Source organism: Rhagoletis pomonella, unplaced genomic scaffold, assembly GCF_013731165.1.
Source record: "Rhagoletis pomonella isolate Grant_MI unplaced genomic scaffold, Rhpom_1.0 Rhpom_scaffold_00004, whole genome shotgun sequence".
Lineage (NCBI taxonomy): Eukaryota > Metazoa > Arthropoda > Insecta > Diptera > Tephritidae > Rhagoletis > Rhagoletis pomonella.
Genome location: NW_023458558.1, coordinates 63,278,933 through 63,288,627, shown reverse-complemented (window position 1 = coordinate 63,288,627; position 9,695 = coordinate 63,278,933). Strand labels below are relative to the sequence as shown.

At 31.8% G+C, this 9,695-nt stretch overlaps 1 protein-coding gene across 1 annotated transcript in view; it reads right to left on the bottom strand.

Annotated features, from left to right (window-relative positions):
- The window catches only part of LOC118737963 (CTL-like protein 2), a 41,684-nt gene extending 35,692 nt beyond the window's left edge, over nucleotides 1–5,992 (bottom strand). The window contains exon 1 of the mRNA XM_036468802.1: nucleotides 5,909–5,992. The gene's annotated coding sequence lies outside the window, so the exon portion shown is untranslated. The remainder of the gene's footprint in view (nucleotides 1–5,908) is intronic.
- Nucleotides 5,993–9,695: the final 3,703 nt, after the last annotated feature.

Here is a 9,695-nt window from a genome sequence, read left to right as displayed (position 1 = left end):
AAAAAAATAAAAACTTTTCCACACATATACAGGTAAGGTCTTTAATTTGACCTGTAGATAATTTTTGAAGCTCCCTTTCAAAAGTATTCCCACACTAAAATCTTCTTAAATCTCGTTCGTCTGACATTGTGATACAAATGTATTTCAATATACTGAAGAACTAATTTGAATTTGATTGTTCGAACAAATGGCAGCCCCCCTAAATAAATGTATAATTTGAATGTATCTTTTTAAACACGTAGCAACCCTTTTCAAACATTCCAAATGGTCTACCTAAAGATTTCTTAACATTCTTTTTTTTTATGTATGTTACCGCATACCTTTGGACCACGATAATTCGATTTCGATAATTCTTTTTGCAACGGAAAGGTAGTATCTCAGAGGTGGTCCCATACCAATTTGGTTAAGATCCAATCATTGAATCATGAAATATATAGATATATATATATATTTTTTAAGTCGGTTTTTTTGCTTACTTGTTATATTTCATATACTTTGTATTACTTAATTGAGTTAGACCTGTCAAACAGATGGCAGCCCTCTTCAAAATTATTTTAAAGCTTAATGCTTGTTAACTCTCCTTCGCCTGACATCGCGATACATATTTTAATTAACTGATTAATTAAGTGGAATTTAATTTTTTTAAACATGTGGCAAGTACAGTTCAGAAATAAAAGTATTTCAAACTCCCTTCGATTGATACCCATATTTTAATAATTCATTAAACTTATTAAATAATTTGAATGTAACTTTTTAAACAGGTGGCAGTTCTCTTTCAACACCTCAAAATTATTTTTAGCGTTCAAACTAATGATTTCTTAACACTCCTTCGTTTGACATCCATATTTTGATGTTTCATATAACTTGTGTATAAGTAAACTAAAATCGACATTTCAAGCAGGTGGCAATCCTCTTCAAAATATTTTCAAACTACTACTTTCTAAAACCCCTTTAGTTTAGTACCCATATGGTGATACATATTTTTCTTACCTAATATGATTTTTTAAACAGCTGGCAACCCTCTTTTAGTTCAGCTAAGAGACAAACCTTTTCGGTTGATACCCATTTTGTAGTAATTGATTTATTTATTTTTTAATAAATTGAATATAAGTTAATAAAGGTGGCAACTCTTATCCAAAAAGTTAAAACTTATTGCACCAATTTTTCGGCCGCACTTCAAAAAAATAACCCTCATCAGTCCAACTCCAGCTACGCAATCCACGATATTATTGCGTACAACTTGTTTCCGCGTTGGACGGATATATTGGATCTAGGTAGAACTAGTTTAGCCTTGGAAAAACTAGTTTGTCCTGGGATCGGGCTTGGCCGGTAACATATATATAGATAAGGTCAAAAGGAAAAGTTTAGAGGCTATTCATATCGAATTTCTCAAACAAATTTATGGGACACTAATATACATACATATGTGCTATGAAGGAAGGTTTGATGCAATACTAAAAGAGAAAGATAATGGACACTAGAATTTAAATTAATGGCGGGTAACATTTATTAACTGGAACCGTAAAATACATTTTCTTCAAAATTACTACTTTATCTGCATTTTGCACTAAAAAATATAATGTAATCAAATAAAAGTTCAGAAATCAGGCTCAACTGGTCTCTTGCAAATATCGTAAGCTTTCATAAAAAAAAAAATAATGAAATTATGTGAAAAATAAAGGCTCCAGTGAATTACGAACACTAAATGCCAGTTTTTAACCACTGTGCAGTAGGGGATTTATTGTTATCTTTCGGTGGAACAGGAAACTCAGCGTGCAACACGATCCTGAGCACAACTTTCCCTGTACTTTATAGATTGTACAAAGATTACGGATTAAATAGAAACCCTTAAGTGGGGTGCGAAACAAACTGGCGAATAAATATATTTTATAAGGGGCATTTTTATTATTTTATATTCTGCGTTTGAAAATTTACATATCTCTGAAAAATGCAGAGGACAGTTTAAGAAATAAAGGACAAAGGGCGTCCTTTATTTTGAAGAAATATTATAAACGACAGGGAGTTAAAATAAAGGACTGTCCTTTGAAATAAAAGAAAAAAAAGGCTGGTCACCGTAGCGGTATGTATATTATGAGTTATTCAAGAATGATAGAATACAAGATTGCGCCGATCAGAGAGGATTTTTGAGAATAACTTTTGTGTGACGTCACACTGGTGCAATTGCGAGAGAGAAATACCAAAACGTGAGCAAGAATGGAAGAAGAAGAAAAAATATTGCAAGGAAAACGTAAACAAGTTGCACAAGTGTAACGTCATGCAAACAACGATTCTGTCAAATTCGTTAAGAGAGGAATAGCGGTCCGAGATCGGCGCAACCTTTGTATTCTCTCAATCGTGATGAGTTATTAGGTGCAATCCTGTATTCCTCGGACTCGGACTAGTAAAACTGTCAAAAAATAAAAATTTACTCACAGTGAGAGAGTAACATTGAAAAGTACGGGATCGCTTTCTAGTAAAAAATGGTAACTTCTGTCATCTTCAACATAACCTCCAAATTTTGGTTGTAAATTTTTGCTTATTTTGTATATAAACACACTCAGCTCACACATGTAAATAACCAAAAACACTTTCAAATTCATTAGAATCCACTTAAACAAGTAATTAAATACTTTTCAACATAAATTAGCAGAGTGCACTTTTCTTTTGTTTACAATTTTGTTGCCAAACACACTACAGCTGATCGTTTGACACATTTACCAGAATTTACCAGCAAAAAATTCTCGGACTAAAACTGGTAACTTCTGATAGAGAGAGAACCGTATTTACTCTCTTTTTTGTCCTCTCAATAGTCAGAGAACCGAGTACGGGATCGATTTCCAGTAAAATCTGACTGATTCTGACTATTTCTGACTAGTCCGGACTCGTACGGGATCGCAACTATTATTAAGCAGTATTGGCCTTGTCCCACCCATGACAAAAAAAGCTAAAAGTTGTTATGTATATTTAATTACAGAAGTTCAGATTTTGTTTCATAACGTTAGAAATTCATTGCAAATATTGCAATTGCATTTTCGTTTCCACATAGTTGGTTAAGAATCATTCAACAGTGAAGCATATCCCGCCGGTGTCAGCTACGGGAGGGACAGTTGTCAGAGGTGGGTTTACAATAAGTCTGATGGAAGCAAATGGGTCAAAAAAAATCTTGAAACTCAACGGTAATTTTTTGCCATTTTAATATTGTACTTTATTCTACTATAATTTTTTGGGCTACAAAACTGCACTCAGAATCTTTCTAGGAAATCTTATTGAAGAAGCTCGAAATTTTTATGACAGTTTGTTGAATTTTTTAAATATTGTACATAGTTCGGAATTTCGATTTACACAGGTTTTGTTAGAGAATGAACTATAATTTTATAAAAAATAGCCAAAAAAATAACAAAAAAAAATAAAACGGTAAAACTTGTCAAAATGTGGTGCAGCTATAATTATTATGCACATACATATGTAGGTGTGTATGTCTGCTAAAAATTTGACTATATCCATAAATCACTCGGTTTTTTGGAATAACGCTATAACTCAAGATGTGAAAAAATTAGAAAAGACGGCTTTGATGTTTTTAATCAGGTTTTGCTCTCGAAAACAAATTACTTAATTTGGTTCCCTACTAAAGATCTAAAGATTTTTGTTTTCTTTTTGTATTTGCTAAGAAAAGTCAGAAATTCAAAGGATGGCAAATTTTCTTCTTCGCCACCGTTAACAGATATAAGTTGTGTTTTCGTATTCTTCAGCAAAAAAATATCCATTAACTTGCCAGTAACCAAATTTCGGAGAGTAGTGCTGGATTTCCACTAGGGATTAAATGGCAAAAATGACAAATGACAAAGTCGGGCATTAACAAATAATCGTCTCATTACATTAAAAAAAAAATATCATCAAGTTCATTTCCACATGGCATTTTTTCAAATTACATACATTTTTTGTTATTTCAATGCCTAGCAGAAATTTGGCATAAGCCAATATTTACTCCCAATGAGAAAAATATCCAAGAAAGTACGAAAACGCAAAACCAGCAAGAAGTTACAAGTTTGATGGACAGCTGATTAATTTGTTATTTTCCGACGCAACTTTCTAATAAAAATAGTATTTCCCATTTTAATATATATTTAAATAAGTTTATTTTATCAAATGCAACTCTAAAAGTAACGTAATGTTAATGGTAATGGCGTTGTTTATTTTATTTTCTAGCAGATAATTATCAGGAAGAAGAAGAATGAGAAAATTTAAAGAATTACGCTCACAGGGAGCGAAATAACGAAAAAGTAAAGAAACGCAAAACTAGCAAGTACTCAGCTGATCGGTGTATTTAACTATTGAAAATATTTGGCGCGAATTTTTGTTTATCCATTTTGACAGCTAGCAGAAATTAGCAGGAGAGCCAAAGAAAGAAGAGCGTAAGAACGAGAGAGAGCTGCTAGTTTCTGCTAGTTTTTTGGGTTAAGAAACGCTTTCCAGCAGAAATGAGTGATAATTTGTGATAATTATCTGTTAAGAAACAAAGCTAATGTGAATTGCATTAAGCATCATGTCATCAGCTGTTTCTCTTACTAACAAATAGTAGGTTTGTATAGTAACTTCTCCAGTAAAATATTGCAGCGAGAGCGTAAAAGCAAAATAGAGCGTAAAATCGAGAAGAGAAAACTAGCAGAAAAAGTTATTGAACACAAAACTAGTAAAACCTTGCAAGTGAATAGTTGTTGCACCGTTCTGACATTCTGCTGTAAACATTTTACTATTTATAAATCAGTTTTAAACTCTTTGCTTTACACACAATCACTTACACAGTTCAGTACATCATTAATATTTTGATTTCCACTCATTTTGCTTTTGTTTGTGCTAAACAAATGGCGGCTTTTGACATTTATTCTTCTTCTTCTTCTGCTAGCTAATTTCTGCTAGTAAACATTTCACTAGCAAGAATTTGCAGCTCTCCCGTGTTGTTACGCTCTCGATTCAGTGCTCTCTTGCAAATTTTTTGGGTTAATATACACTTTTCCAGTAAAAATTTGCAGGTTCCAGTACAAATTAGTACTGACTATTGGTTATTATACAAACCTAGTTACTAGAAAAAATTTATCCAGTAAAACTTGCAAGTTCAGTTATCATTTTTGTTCTCTCTCAATTCTCTCTCTTTTGATGGTTTCTTGCAAGTTTTTGCGTACGAACAGTAAAAACCAGTAAAATTAGTACTGGATTTTTCTAGATAGTAGGACTATAGCATCTATGTAATACTTCTATATTGGCAGTAAGCTAACTTCTCAAGGTGTAAGCATTCCGAAATCAAAGCGAGACAGTCTAGTACCGTTTTTGTCAATGTATTGTGTACTTGAGTGCCGTTTTTGTATTTGTGTTGTGTACATGTTTATTTATAAACGTGTGTGTTCCTTTTCTTTCGTACGTGTTTATTGATATATCTGTACTGTAGTGTTTTCGGACGGTACTAGCTCTTACTGCCAATATAGGAGTATTACATATATGGGCTATAGTCTTGCGACCATTGTGATATTACATTTCCGCATCGTTAACTAAAAAAAAAGTTAGGTTTATGACCTTCCTCCAGCAAGCAAACGAAACATGTGTACTCTTAATATTATCACTACAAGTTTTTTTTTATGTTTTTATCATTATAATTTTTTTTACAAAATCTGGCAGTTACAACAAAGCGTTGAGAGACTAACGAAATAAAGGAAATGTGTTACACATTTGCATTACATAATTACTATTTCCCAATTCAAGATACAAGATAAACACGTGTAGTTACATATGTTCTTAGGTATTACAACATTTTGACTGGATAATGAAATGCTATTTTAACGTCGTATCTAGGTATGTATGTATGTACATACATACTTACATATGTATGCAACTATGTAATCCAACCGTTACTTACCTGACAGGTCAGCAGTTAAACAAGTTAAATTAAATACCACAACGCGTTTATTTAAAGAAATTTACACCATATTTATATATATTAAAGAGCCGTGTCCATGCGCATGTTCATATTTACAAAACGTACGTACATAAATATGTACCTACATATGTATGTATATATTAATCATTAACGAACAGTTGGCAAGAAAATAGAAAACTGATAAGAAATTCTAATTTAACTACATTTAATCGATTTGTAACTTTTACATTTTAAGCAATAAGTCCTTTCCGCCCTTGTTTTAAAGCACAATGTACTATATTTCACTATTTACAGGTAATTCGATGTTTTCCACTTGACAAACAACACCATTACAGCATATGTTTTTGTAAACAGTCTCGGATTTGGTGACACCTCAACAGCTGAGCTGAGTGTTGTCAACGCATATCAGCAAAGTGAACTGTACAGTATTTTACCCAAATACAAATGTACATAAATCAGTAATCTGGATTACTATAAAAAAAAGCATAAATTAAAGTTAAGACTATTTGGAGATGCATTTAAACATACTTCCATTTAATGAAATACTTGAAATATATTTACCTACCAAACGTATTAACATGCATGTCTGTTTGTAAAATGTATAGCATGCATTAAACTAAACTATTTGAGCGCCATCTGGTTGTGACCGTTCTCAAAATTAACCTTTGAAAAGTAAATAAAAATTGTAAAAACCAATTTCAAGTCACAATCAGTTAAAAAAATCTCGGGCAGAACCAAAAATCAGCTTCCTAATTTTATTCTTAATTTTTTATTTATTTATTTTTTTCTGAACCATGGAAAAGTATCTTTGAAGTGCAAAAGGAAGCGTATTGAATGAAAAATTCAATCAGACAAAATTCATAAAATGCAAAAAGTATTCGTTTCACAAACAATTTTCGGTACTTGTGTGTACATTAGGGTTGCCAACATTTTCTAAGATATTTATAGTACTTTTTCAAAAAAAATGGAAAAAATATAATACACTTCAAATATATATGAAGGGGTTTGAATCAAAAGGATCTAAGTTGATCTGGAATTTTTTTGAGGTACTTAAGGTTAAATTTAAAGACTTATTGTAAATTCTGGGCAAATGCATTTAAAATGATTCTTGCCTAAATGAATGCAGGTTAATTAACTAATTCAAAGAATGTTTACTCTTTGTCGCCAAATAAACACTATATTTAACTATACAAATATGAGTATAACTTATATTTAAAAAAAATGTCACTTAAACCCTTTTGATTCTAACCCCTTCATATGGTATTTTATTTAAAAGAAAAAGGAAAAACGATTTTCAATTGATTTTCCATCTTCCTGTGAATGCCGAATTTGTTGGAATAGAGAGTAGAAATTAAATAATTTTAAGTAGGGATGTGCTGGGCATCCGGTAGATATCCGAAATCCGGCTTATTCGGCCGATTTTCTGTTATCCGACTATCCGGCCGGATACTAGCTTAAATCCGGCCGGATTTCCGAATTTTGTTTTTGAAAGATTCCATTTAAAGATTTAGTTCAAAAATTTATTTTTATAATCCAATTAAGGCTGCATTTCTTTATTCATTATGAACGTTTGGAAAAAACTTTTTTGTTTACTTATTCTTTAGAACGTTCCTGATGATCCCCCTTATTCTAGAACCCGAATTTTCGTAATGTCGCACTGCCATTACTTTGTATATAGGTATGTATAAGTTTAAACAGATCCGAATAGGTATATTTCAGCGTTTTCCCCCTTCGTAATTGGAATATTGCATTTTTTTTCACAAGTACAAACTTAGAACTATGACAACCGAAGTCTTAAGCATGTATATCGTGTTATTATACTATGATCTTACTCTAATAATTCAACGAAGTACATTAAAAATACTATTTATAAAAATATATGTGTGGTTCTTAAGCTGTAAACACATAAAGGGCTTTTGGTGTGCAGCGTGCAGCCTGTCTAAATAAAATACGTGTAAACTATAGTTGCGTTCCAGATGCTTCACGATTTGCAGGTTTTTACAGGAAGCCTTTCCAAGTTACCACCTACCATAAGGTTTATTAATGGAGAAAACAGCTGTTCCTGCAAATCCTATAAAACTTGCAAATCGTGAAGCATCTGGAATGCAACTTATATGAATTGAACACAGTCCACAACACAAGCCCAGGCTGTCGTTTGTTTGCACGCCGAGTTGTAGCCGAGCAATTTCTATTTTCTAATTTGACAGGTGTGCATACATTTCGCCTCAGTGTTGGGAAATGAAATTGTTCCTTCCGTACGAAATCTATACAAAAACTGTATTTTTGACTGTAAATTATATCGACTTTTTAATTTGCTCATATATTTTCTACTTTTTGCATGTAGCACTTACATATGGAAATACATATCGTGTAACTGCGCTCTTAGTAATGTTAATATTATGGCAATATTCCTAGCTACAGTGCTTATCAAATCTTTACGACACCACCATATCGACAATATTTGACTATTTATCTTAATATTATTTAGTTCTAATTATTTGTTTATAAAAGTACAGTTTATACTTTAACAAAAATCGTATAAATCCAAGGTGCAATTTTCGTGCAACATTAAACAAAAATCAATAAACTATCGTTAAGGTTTCGAGCTTTTTTTAATCTTTTTGAAATATTTGGAGTATTCAGTTTTCTAGCCCATTCGATAGGCTTCATAGTTCTGAGAAATTAGTTAATTATTCCAGATGTTTCGTTTTTCCATGTAAAAATTAACAAGTTCAAGCTTTAACATGCAAACAACAAACATAACAAATAAGATTCTGTGTAAATTTTTTTCATTTGTGTTAAGGCCTCTTCTGTTACAAAAAAATCAAGCTACCAATGGACAAAAACGATGGATAAATAAAGAAGGAATGAGTGGTCAAATAAAAAAAGCACACAGATCTGTTTTATGAAAAATTAGCAGGAAATAATGCTACTCATACGCCATGTACACCTGAGTAACTCTCTTTTCTGGTTATTCATTTCACCACAGCTTAATTTTTTTGTAAAGGAACAGGTTTTCATGCAAAATAAAAAAATTCAGAAAAATGTTTTTTTTTTTATTATTCCCCTGTTAAAATGTTAGTTGTTTTCATTTTTTCATAAAAAAAAAAAATGTGGAACTATTAATTAGTTTCTCAGAAACCATCGGCCTTTCGAAGAGTGATGTATTACGGTTTATGGAGAATTTGGTTATCTTTACTTCGTATTATGACTGTTCAATTGGTTCGAAAGATATACATACGTGATTAACTGGAACCACTCTTTTTTAAGCTGAATAACGGTAAATTTCAAATATCTCAAAAAGTTATCCATTGAGAAAAAAATGCTCTTGTTTTTCGGAATCACTGAGCAATTCCACATAGGAATTGGATAGTGGCATCGGGTGAACAAATTGAAGCTCATTTTGACATTTTGTTTTAAGATTTACATATGCAAATTCGAAAAAGTCGAAAAAGGGAATACAAAATTTCCTGCTGTGAATTTTCAGAGCTATATATTTTCAGTATTCACAACAAAATTGTACTTAAAAGATTTGCGTAGTAGTAAAGTATATTGTGAAAGAAATTGTATCAAAAAATACAATTGTACAAAAAATGCCAACACCGTTTTACTTGACTGGACGCTCTCATTAGTTGCGTTCCAGATGCTTACGATCAAGGCGAATTTATATAAGGTGGTGTTACTAGATCAGCTGATTTTGTGTATGTGTTTCGCCTCACGGCTTCTAATGTCAAATTAAAAAAATTTTTTTGAATTTCCACACACA